Source organism: Vipera berus, assembly GCF_964194415.1.
Source record: "Vipera berus genome assembly, chromosome: 4".
Taxonomy (NCBI): domain Eukaryota; kingdom Metazoa; phylum Chordata; class Lepidosauria; order Squamata; family Viperidae; genus Vipera; species Vipera berus.
Window position 1 is genome coordinate 5,112,273 of NC_138206.1, and position 10,249 is coordinate 5,122,521.

Here is a 10,249-nt window from a genome sequence, read left to right on the forward strand (position 1 = left end):
TTGTAAAATGGAGCAACATTTACTTAACAAATGTCTCTCTTAGCATCAGAAATTTTGGGTCGTTGAGAACTACCAGTACTTTTAAATTTTAGCCGCTTTTTTGTACTTCTGGGCTTCAGCCCAGATATGTCAGTGGGTAATGATAATCAGGACATGCAAGAACATTGTAACACCCATGGCATAACACAACAGATACCTATGATGTCAATGGGTTTGTTCACACGACCTGCCAAATGATGGCTTGTTAAACTACAGTTTGTTAAAAATAACAACTGAGTGGGTTTCTAATATATTATCCCCATCAACTGATGCAAACTAAAGTCTTCCACTAGGCTTAACCCAGGTTAAGGAGGCTTAATTGCTGTTTTTACAAAGGATGCTTAACAAATCATGGCTTAATGTACAGGTCTCCTCATAAAATGAACAGTTCACAGACCAGCTTGGTGCGGTGCAGGGGTCTTCAAACTTGGCCCTTTTATGACTTGTGGACTTCAACTCCCAGAATTCCTCAGCCAGTGTGCCTGAAGCCCATGTCCTGGTTTCCAGTTGGTGCCTTAACCACTAGACCAGGGGTCTTCAAACTTGACCCTTTTATGACCTGTGGACTTCAACTCCCAGAATTCCTCAGCCAGGCAGGGGAAAGGCAGGGGGAAAATCTGATGAATAAATATGAAAATAATGGGTGGATTCCTATAAAACACGGAGCTACAAACCACACAACCCATCTTAATTTAGTCAACAGAAGAGTGTCTTTTAAATACACTCAAAAAGCCCCCAACAAGCCAGTCACATTACGGTCAGTTTCAAATCACATACCAAGCCACGATTTCTTTAGCCATAGACTGCTGAACAAACAACACCCAGAGAGGGCTTTGTAGAACACATTAAGCCATAAACTCTGGCTTACAGTCCACCCTGGCTGAGTTCACACAACATACCCAGCGACACAAGCAACCAGCATTTGGGTTTAAGTTGCTCACTTGATTAACCTGTTTTCTGGATTCATACAAAACATTGAATCAGAAACTAACCACAGACCAGGTCAGTGCAAAATGCTAAGCCAGGAACAAACTTAGCCCATTTTAACATGCTGGACTCCTGTAAATATTAGGTCTTTAACTAATCCAATTCAGCATGTTGTGAGAATCTAAGCATGCCACCCCATTTTAAGATAAGATAACCTTTATTGTCGTGGTTTTTTTTTACTGTGGGCACACTGGCACACATTAAAAATGAAATCCTGTTTATGGATTCCATTTCTAGAGTCTCTAGAAATTCTCAACTCAACTCTGTGCCAATTCCACGAAGGAAATAAAGAATTTGCTTTTATCCATTCAAAATCCCACCTTGATCTCCCATCGGTTGATCCAACAGGGGCAGAAAATTCTAGAATCTACTAAGACTCCTTGGGTTGATTCCTACGGGGTCAGCAAGAGCTTCACATATGGATTTACGCTAGCGATAGTCCTTGACTTACGATCAGAGTTGACCCCCCCCCCTTAACTTCTGTTACTAAGCGAGGCAGTTGTTAAATGAGTTTGCCCTGTTTTTTGCGACCTTTCTTCCCTATGGCTGGCTGGGAAATTCTGGGAGCTGAAGTCCACCCATTTTAAAGTTGTCAAAAGTTGAGAAAAACGGGCCTCAGGTTTTGAAGTCTTAAATTTAGCCACATTTGCAGAGAATTTTTTTGGCATCGTAGTCCCTACACATCACCAATTTAAGTCATCTCTGGAAGCTATTTTCTGCAGTTAATAATAAGCAGTTTGAAAAACGTGCAGCAGTGAGGATTAAGAATTCAATTAATTGGCTTGAAAAACTCTTTTAAGTAAGCAGACATTTAAATTCCTGGTTTCAGAAAGCTTACAAAAGTGAAAAGGCAAGCAAAGGGGTTATTCCGAACAAAGGCTGGGCCTGGACATATTAGAATATTAAGGATTCGCAACCCTTCATGCTGTCCAAACCAACTTGTTTTGCAGGAAGATTTATTAGTTTAAAAAAATTAATGGTTTCATGGCCTACTGAACAAGAGATATTACCGTATATATTCATGGACGAGCCCATCCACAGATAAGCGGACCTTTGAAATTTTCATATGGCTTAATTTTTACAACTGGTTTATCAGTGGGTAATCCGCAGATTATCCATTTTTCATGGTATTTTGCTTAAAAATTTGAGCCAGCTTATCTGTGGATGGGCTTACTTACTGCCACTATGTATGGAAAAGTATTACTGTATGTACATGTGAATAAGCTCAATCCAATTCGGGGGTGTATTTTGGCACCTACCTCTTTACCTTATCTACGAATATATACGGTAATCCAGATCAATGTTTCTCAACATTGACAACTTGAAGATGGGTGGACTTCAACTCCCAGAATTCCCCAGCTGGCAATTGAAGTTTGGGAAAGAAAGCTGAAATTTCAGCACTCTTAGGAGAATCTGTGTGATCTCCAGAGAAAGGTGACTGCCACTGTGTCAAAATATGACAGTGTGATAATATTTTAGTTCTTTTAAACAATTATTTTTTAAGGATCTGAAAATTGAAATGGGTACAAATGGGGAGCAGGAAATGAGAGCTAGCAGAGAAGTTTCCCCCGATTTAAAAGGGAAGTATTTTTGCTCAGGGTTTTTTAAAATAATAATAATAATAACCTCAACACCGAATGTACATTCATTTTATGCTAAAACTGTAATTATCCCACTGTATTCTGAAGGTCTGGTCCAATTGAGATTGCTCTGATTCACCTTCCTTGCCTTTTCCCTTATCTTTTGTGTCTTCAATTTTCTATAACAGTCCTCGACTTACAACAGTTCAATTAATGACTGTTCAAAGTTACAACGGCACTGGAAAAAGTGACCTTTTTCACACTTACGACCCTTGCAGCATCGCCACAATCATGTGATCAAAATTCAGAGGCTTGGCAACTGGCATGTACTTATGACGGTTGCAGTGTCCCGGGGGATCACGTGATCCCTTTTGGCGACCTTCTGATAAGCAATTAGGGGGGAGCCAGATTCACTTACCAACCGTGTCACTAACTTAACAACTTCGGTGATGCACTTAGCAACTGGGGCAAGAAAGGTCGTAAAACGGGGCAAAATTCACTGAACAAATGTTTCACTTCGTAAAAGAAATTTTGGGCTCCGTTGCGGTCGTAAGCCGAGGATTATCTGTACTGCACTGGGAATATATTGGGTTTAAGAGGGGAAATAGGATTTAAGCAAATCCTAAAATAAAAGCCTCACTGGATGCAATTTTTTGGAAACTTGGTGCAACTTTTGAACTCAAGATTTGGAACCCGACATTCTGCTCTGCAAAGTGTTTCAAAACTATTCGTAACTTTTTTCGACTTGGTCCTGCCTTCCCAGGGTTGTTAAATATCCAGGCGTATGTCGAGGCTTATCGGTATATAGGCAATCCTCAACTTATAACCACCACTGAGCCCAAAATTTATGTTGTTAAGCAAGACACTTTTGCTTAACAGTGAGTTTTGCGACTTGTTCAGCCATGGTTGTTAAGTGAATCACTGCAGTTGTTAATTTAGTAACACGGTTGTGAAGTGAATCCGGCTTCCCCATTCATTGACTTTGCTTCTCAAGGTCACAAAAGGGGATCACGTGAGCCCAGGACACTGAAACAATCATTATTTTTATTTTTATTTATTTTAATTCCATTTATATCCCGCCCTTCTCCGAAGACTCAGGGCGGCTTACAAGCTTAGCAGTAAATAGGAATCAGTTGCCAAGCATTCAAATTTTGATCACGTGACCATGGAGATGCTACTTAGTCGTAAGTGTGAAAAATGGTCCTCTATTTTTTTCAATGCCTTTGTAATGTTGAATACTCACTAAAACGGACTGTTGTAAATCGAGGACCGCCTGTATTAAGGTTAAGTGATCTGGGCTGCAAAGATTCGGAGAACCACTAGATGGCAAGACAAGAGACACAGAATCTGCTAACACTTTGCTGCCACCTGGTGACTGTTTAGATGTTTGCAGTTTGGCCAGTTTGCCTTTTATTAGTAGGAAAAACGTGTCGTTAAATTGGGTTGGAGATGTTTCTCCTTCTGCTGAAAGTAAGGTGTGAAAATCTAACGGGCAGATCTGCCTTAAAAGGGGCATCACCGCAGGCAGCCGTTCAACAGGGAAAGCATTTCACACCAGCAGCTGGGGGGAAAAAATAACAACCCCCCCACACACACGCACACACTGATTCCTGAGGAATCTGATGCAACTACCGTATATACTTGAGTATAAGCCGAATTTTTCAGCCCACTTTTTGGGCTGAAAAATCCACTTCGGCTTATACTCCAGTCAACAAAAAAAAAGAACTTACCGAGGACTTGCGCGCGGCCGAGCTACTTTGCCTGACGCTGCTGGGGTCGCCCGGGCGCCTCTGCTCGCCCTCAGCAGCACCTGGCCCGGAATCACATGCGAAACAAGCCTGGCAGAGGAGCCGGAGCGGCGAGCAGAGGCGCCCGGCCCAGATCCTGCAAGGCCCGGCCGAGACGCGCCCCCAGCAGCGGAGCTGCTCCGGCTCCTCTGCCGGGCTTGTTTTGCATGTGAGCTACTTTGCCTGATGCTGAGAAGACCCGCTTGGGCACTCGGGTTGGTGTCAGTCTCCGCAGGCCCTTCTCGTTTCCAGGAACGTCAAGCGCGCTTGGCTCTCCACCCCCACGGCAGGGCAGGGCAGGGCAGAGACTTGCTCGCCCTTCTGACGGCCCTGAAGAGAAACGAAGGGCTTGCAAACTCCCCGCGAGAAGCTGGGCGAAGCGCGCGGCTGGGCGAGTGTGTGCCTGCGCGCGTATTTACGAAAGAAACGCTCCGAGAGTTCTTCTTTCTCCGCCCCCTTGGGGGGAACTCTAGCGACTGCTGTAGCCGCGCTTCTCTTCTCGGCTCCGAAAATAGGGATTTCTACTCTCTCTCTCTCTCTCTCTCTCCCCTCCCCACCCCGCATTCTCCTGCCTCTTCGATTGCGACAATAAAAGGGCGAAGGGTGCGCTGGTTTCTTCCTCCTTCCTCCCCCCCTCCCCTCCCCTCCCCGATTGTCAGGTGAGGCAGCTGGAGGTCTGGCCGGGAGATTGTAGCCGTTTTGAAACGCCGCGTCTTGAAACGCCCGATCAGCTGACTTTCGGGTGGAAGAGCCGCGGCTTGAATCTGTTTGCATCTGCCTGAATTAGACCGAAACGGCCTGAATTTGACCAGAGTTGCTTTGTAATGGCTGGAGGAACTGCAGAGGAGGTCTTGCCGGGAGATTGTGGCCGTTTTGAAACGCCGCGGCTTGAAACGCCCGATCAGCTGATTTTCGGGGCGGAAAGAGCCACTGCTTGAATCTGCTTGTATTTGTTTGAACTTAACCAGAAACGGCTCGTAATGGCTGGAGGAACTGCGGAGGGAGTGAATGCTCCAGCCTGGAATATTTGGAAAGGCTGGGGGAACCGGATGAACTGCAGCTTAAGCGACTGTTGCCGGAGGAGCCATGGCTTGAAACGCCCCAGCGTTTGCTTGTTCCCTCCCTCCCTCCCTCCCTCCCTCCCCTCTAAATCCTTCCTTCCTTCCTTCCTTCCTTCCTTCCTTCCTTCCTTCCTTCCTTCCTTCCTTCCTTCCTTCCTCCCTCCCTCCCCTTTCCCTCCTCTCTAAATCCTTCCTTCCTTCCTTCCTTCCTTCCTTCCTTCCTTCCTTCCTTCCCCAGCCCTAATCCGGAAAGTGGAAGGAAAGAAGAGTAAAGGCTGGGCGGAGGAGGAGGGGAAGTTTAAAAAGGGGGCGGCGTTCCCTTTAAAAAGCCGCCCGCCACGCCGCGCTCCCTTGCAGCACTCGCGGCGGCTGGCTTCTTGGCTCCCGGTCTCCCCCAGGCTTCCCGGCTGTGATTGGCGAGCGAGCCTCCCGAGCTCCGGCGGCCGTGACATCAGCAGAAGCGGAGCAAGCAAAAGCGAAGGGGGAAGTCTCCCCTCGTCCCGGGAGACTCTCGCTTCCCCCCACCCCCCACCCCCCACCCTCCCTACATCCCGAGCCTTCCAGATCTTCGCCTGCCTACTCGCGAGCAGGCATGTTTTCCAGCCAATCCGGGCCTGGGAGCAGGGCGCCGGCAGCACGTCCACTTTCCCCGCACTCTCCGTTCAGACGGCGCCCTTTGAGCCTGGAGTGATGCGGACGTCGGAAAAGGGCGCCGGGCGAAAGCAGCGAAGCGGGATCGCCGCGTGCCCCCCACTCCTCCTCCTCCTCCTCCTCTTCTTCTTCTTCCTCCTCCTGGTCGGCTTGACACCCCCATTTCGGCTGCTTCGCAAACTGCTTCCTCCACCCCACCCCACCCCACCTCACCCCTCCCCGCAAAAGATGCCGGGGTCGACAGCGTTTTTTCTACCCGGAACAAGCAAACACGCAGGCAACCCTGCACTATTCAGCTCAGTGAAGTCACGCTTGAAACGGCTTGAAACGCCCGATCAGCTGATTTTCGGGGCGGAAAGCATGCGGTGTTGTTGTGTTTTTTTTCCTCCCCCCGAAAGTGAACGGCAGCTTTCCGTACTAGTGTATTGGCATGTCAAGACACCAGCACAAAGACCAAGGTACAAGGAGCCCTCCTTCAGTCATTATTGAAACATTTGATCAGCCCAACTTCTTCTTCTTATTATTATTATTATTAAATCTGTTTTTTAACCAAGCGTGACTTCACTGAGCTGAATAGATGCCGGGGTCGACAGCGTTTTTTCTACCCGGAACAAGCAAACACGCAGGCAACCCTGCACTATTCAGCTCAGTGAAGTCACGCTTGAAACGGCTTGAAACGCCCGATCAGCTGATTTTCGGGGCGGAAAGCGTGCGGTGTTGTTGTGTTTTTTTTCCTCCCCCCGAAAGTGAACGGCAGCTTTCCGTACTAGTGTATTGGCATGTCAAGACACCAGCACAAAGACCAAGGTACAAGGAGCCCTCCTTCAGTCATTATTGAAACATTTGATCAGCCCAACTTCTTCTTCTTATTATTATTATTATTAAATCTGTTTTTTAACCAAGCGTGACTTCACTGAGCTGAATAGTGCAGGGTTGCCTGCGTGTTTGCTTGTTCCGGGTAGAAAAAACGCTGTCGACCCCGGCATCTATTCAGCTCAGTGAAGTCACGCTTGGTTAAAAAACAGATTTAATAATAATAATAATAAGAAGAAGAAGTTGGGCTGATCAAATGTTTCAATAATGACTGAAGGAGGGCTCCTTGTACCTTGGTCTTTGTGCTGGTGTCTTGACATGCCAATACACTAGTACGGAAAGCTGCCGTTCACTTTCGGGGGGAGGAAAAAAAACACAACAACACCGCACGCTTTCCGCCCCGAAAATCAGCTGATCGGGCGTTTCAAGCCGTTTCAAGCGTGACTTCACTGAGCTGAATAGTGCAGGGTTGCCTGCGTGTTTGCTTGTTCCGGGTAGAAAAAACGCTGTCGACCCCGGCATCTATTCAGCTCAGTGAAGTCACGCTTGGTTAAAAAACAGATTTAATAATAATAATAATAAGAAGAAGAAGTTGGGCTGATCAAATGTTTCAATAATGACTGAAGGAGGGCTCCTTGTACCTTGGTCTTTGTGCTGGTGTCTTGACATGCCAATACACTAGTACGGAAAGCTGCCGTTCACTTTCGGGGGGAGGAAAAAAAACACAACAACACCGCACGCTTTCCGCCCCGAAAATCAGCTGATCGGGCGTTTCAAGCCGTTTCAAGCGTGACTTCACTGAGCTGAATAGTGCAGGGTTGCCTGCGTGTTTGCTTGTTCCGGATAGAAAAAACGCTGTCGACCCCGGCATCTTTTGCGGGGAGGGGTGAGGTGGGGTGGGGTGGGGTGGAGGAAGCAGTTTGCGAAGCAGCCGAAATGGGGGTGTCAAGCCGACCAGGAGGAGGAAAAAGAAGAAGAGGAGGAGGAGGAGGAGGAGTGGGGGGCACGCGGCGATCCCGCTTCGCTGCTTTCGCCCGGCGCCCTTTTCCGACGTCCGCATCACTCCAGGCTCAAAGGGCGCCGTCTGAACGGAGAGTGCGGGGAAAGTGGACGTGCTGCCGGCGCCCTGCTCCCAGGCCCGGATTGGCTGGAAAACATGCCTGCTCGCGAGTAGGCAGGCGAAGATCTGGAAGGCTCGGGATGTAGGGAGGGTGGGGGGTGGGGGGTGGGGGAAAGCGAGAGTCTCCCGGGACGAGGGGAGACTTCCCCCTTCGCTTTTGCTTGCTCCGCTTCTGCTGATGTCACGGCCGCCGGAGCTCGGGAGGCTCGCTCGCCAATCACAGCCGGGAAGCCTGGGGGAGACCGGGAGCCAAGAAGCCAGCCGCCGCGAGTGCTGCGAGGGAGCGCGGCGTGGCGGGCGGCTTTTTAAAGGGAACGCCGCCCCCTTTTTAAACTTCCCCTCCTCCTCCGCCCAGCCTTTACTCTTCTTTCCTTCCACTTTCCGGATTAGGGCTGGGGAAGGAAGGAAGGAAGGAAGGAAGGAAGGAAGGAAGGAAGGAAGGAAGGAAGGAAGGAAGGAAGGAAGGAAGGAAGGAAGGATTTAGAGAGGAGGGAAAGGGGAGGAAGGAAGGAAGGAAGGAAGGAAGGAAGGAAGGAAGGAAGGAAGGAAGGAAGGAAGGAAGGAAGGAAGGATTTAGAGGGGAGGGAGGGAGGGAGGGAGGGAGGGAGGGAACAAGCAAACGCTGCCCCAAAACTGGGGCGTTTCAAGCCATGGCTCCTCCGGCAACAGTCGCTTAAGCTGCAGTTCATCCGGTTCCCCCAGCCTTTCCAAATATTCCAGGCTGGAGCATTCACTCCCTCCGCAGTTCCTCCAGCCATTACGAGCCGTTTCTGGTTAAGTTCAAACAAATACAAGCAGATTCAAGCAGTGGCTCTTTCCGCCCCGAAAATCAGCTGATCGGGCGTTTCAAGCCGCGGCGTTTCAAAACGGCCACAATCTCCCGGCAAGACCTCCTCTGCAGTTCCTCCAGCCATTACAAAGCAACTCTGGTCAAATTCAGGCCGTTTCGGTCTAATTCAGGCAGATGCAAACAGATTCAAGCCGCGGCTCTTCCACCCGAAAATCAGCTGATCGGGCGTTTCAAGACGCGGCGTTTCAAAACGGCTACAATCTCCCGGCCAGACCTCCAGCTGCCTCACCTGACAATCGGGGAGGGGAGGGGAGGGGGGAGGAAGGAGGAAGAAACCAGCGCACCCTTCGCCCTTTTATTGTCGCAATCGAAGAGGCAGGAGAATGCGGGGTGGGGAGGGGAGAGAGAGAGAGAGAGAGAGAGTAGAAATCCCTATTTTCGGAGCCGAGAAGAGAAGCGCGGCTACAGCAGTCGCTAGAGTTCCCCCCAAGGGGGCGGAGAAAGAAGAACTCTCGGAGCGTTTCTTTCGTAAATACGCGCGCAGGCACACACTCGCCCAGCCGCGCGCTTCGCCCAGCTTCTCGCGGGGAGTTTGCAAGCCCTTCGTTTCTCTTCAGGGCCGTCAGAAGGGCGAGCAAGTCTCTGCCCTGCCCTGCCCTGCCGTGGGGGTGGAGAGCCAAGCGCGCTTGACGTTCCTGGAAACGAGAAGGGCCTGCGGAGACTGACACCAACCCGAGTGCCCAAGCGGGTCTTCTCAGCATCAGGCAAAGTAGCTCACATGCAAAACAAGGCCGGCAGAGGAGCCGGAGCAGCTCCGCTGCTGGGGGCGCGTCTCGGCCGGGCCTTGCAGGATCTGGGCCGGGCGCCTCTGCTCGCCGCTCCGGCTCCTCTGCCGGGCTTGTTTCGCGTGCGAGCTACTTTGCCGGCCGCTGCTGAGGGAAGATCTCTGGAGAGGAGCATAAGGTGAGCTGCTGCATTTCCCAGCCTCGGCTTATACTCGAGTCACCAACTTTTTCCATTTTTTGGGGGTAAAATTAGGGGTCTCGGCTTATATTCGAGTCGGCTTATATTCAAGTATATACGGTAAGTGCTTCCTTTTTCAGGCTGCACAACCCAAAAACGGAACTAATTCTAGTGCTGCAGACAAATGACAGAAAGAGGAAGAGGAATCGGAATCTGCCTCAAATCAGACTGAGAACTGAGGATGGTATTTTTAAAAACAGTAGCTACCCGGGGACAGAATACATTTAAAAAAAAGCTTTATAAAAAATTCTGACTGGTCTAAGTTGGTTTCGTCTTCCTTCTAACCCAATCTATAGCCTTTATTTTATTTTATATTTTTTTTAAAAAGGGTGGGAGGAATCCTGCAAGTAGAAAACTAGCATGTCAGGGTAAAGATACTGTGGCTTAAATCATCCTAA

At 49.3% G+C, this 10,249-nt stretch overlaps 1 protein-coding gene across 2 annotated transcripts in view; it reads right to left on the reverse strand.

The window, feature by feature from the left end:
• Positions 1–10,249, reverse strand: part of PAK1 (p21 (RAC1) activated kinase 1) — an 83,331-nt gene that overhangs the window by 47,661 nt on the left and 25,421 nt on the right. The window lies entirely within an intron of this gene.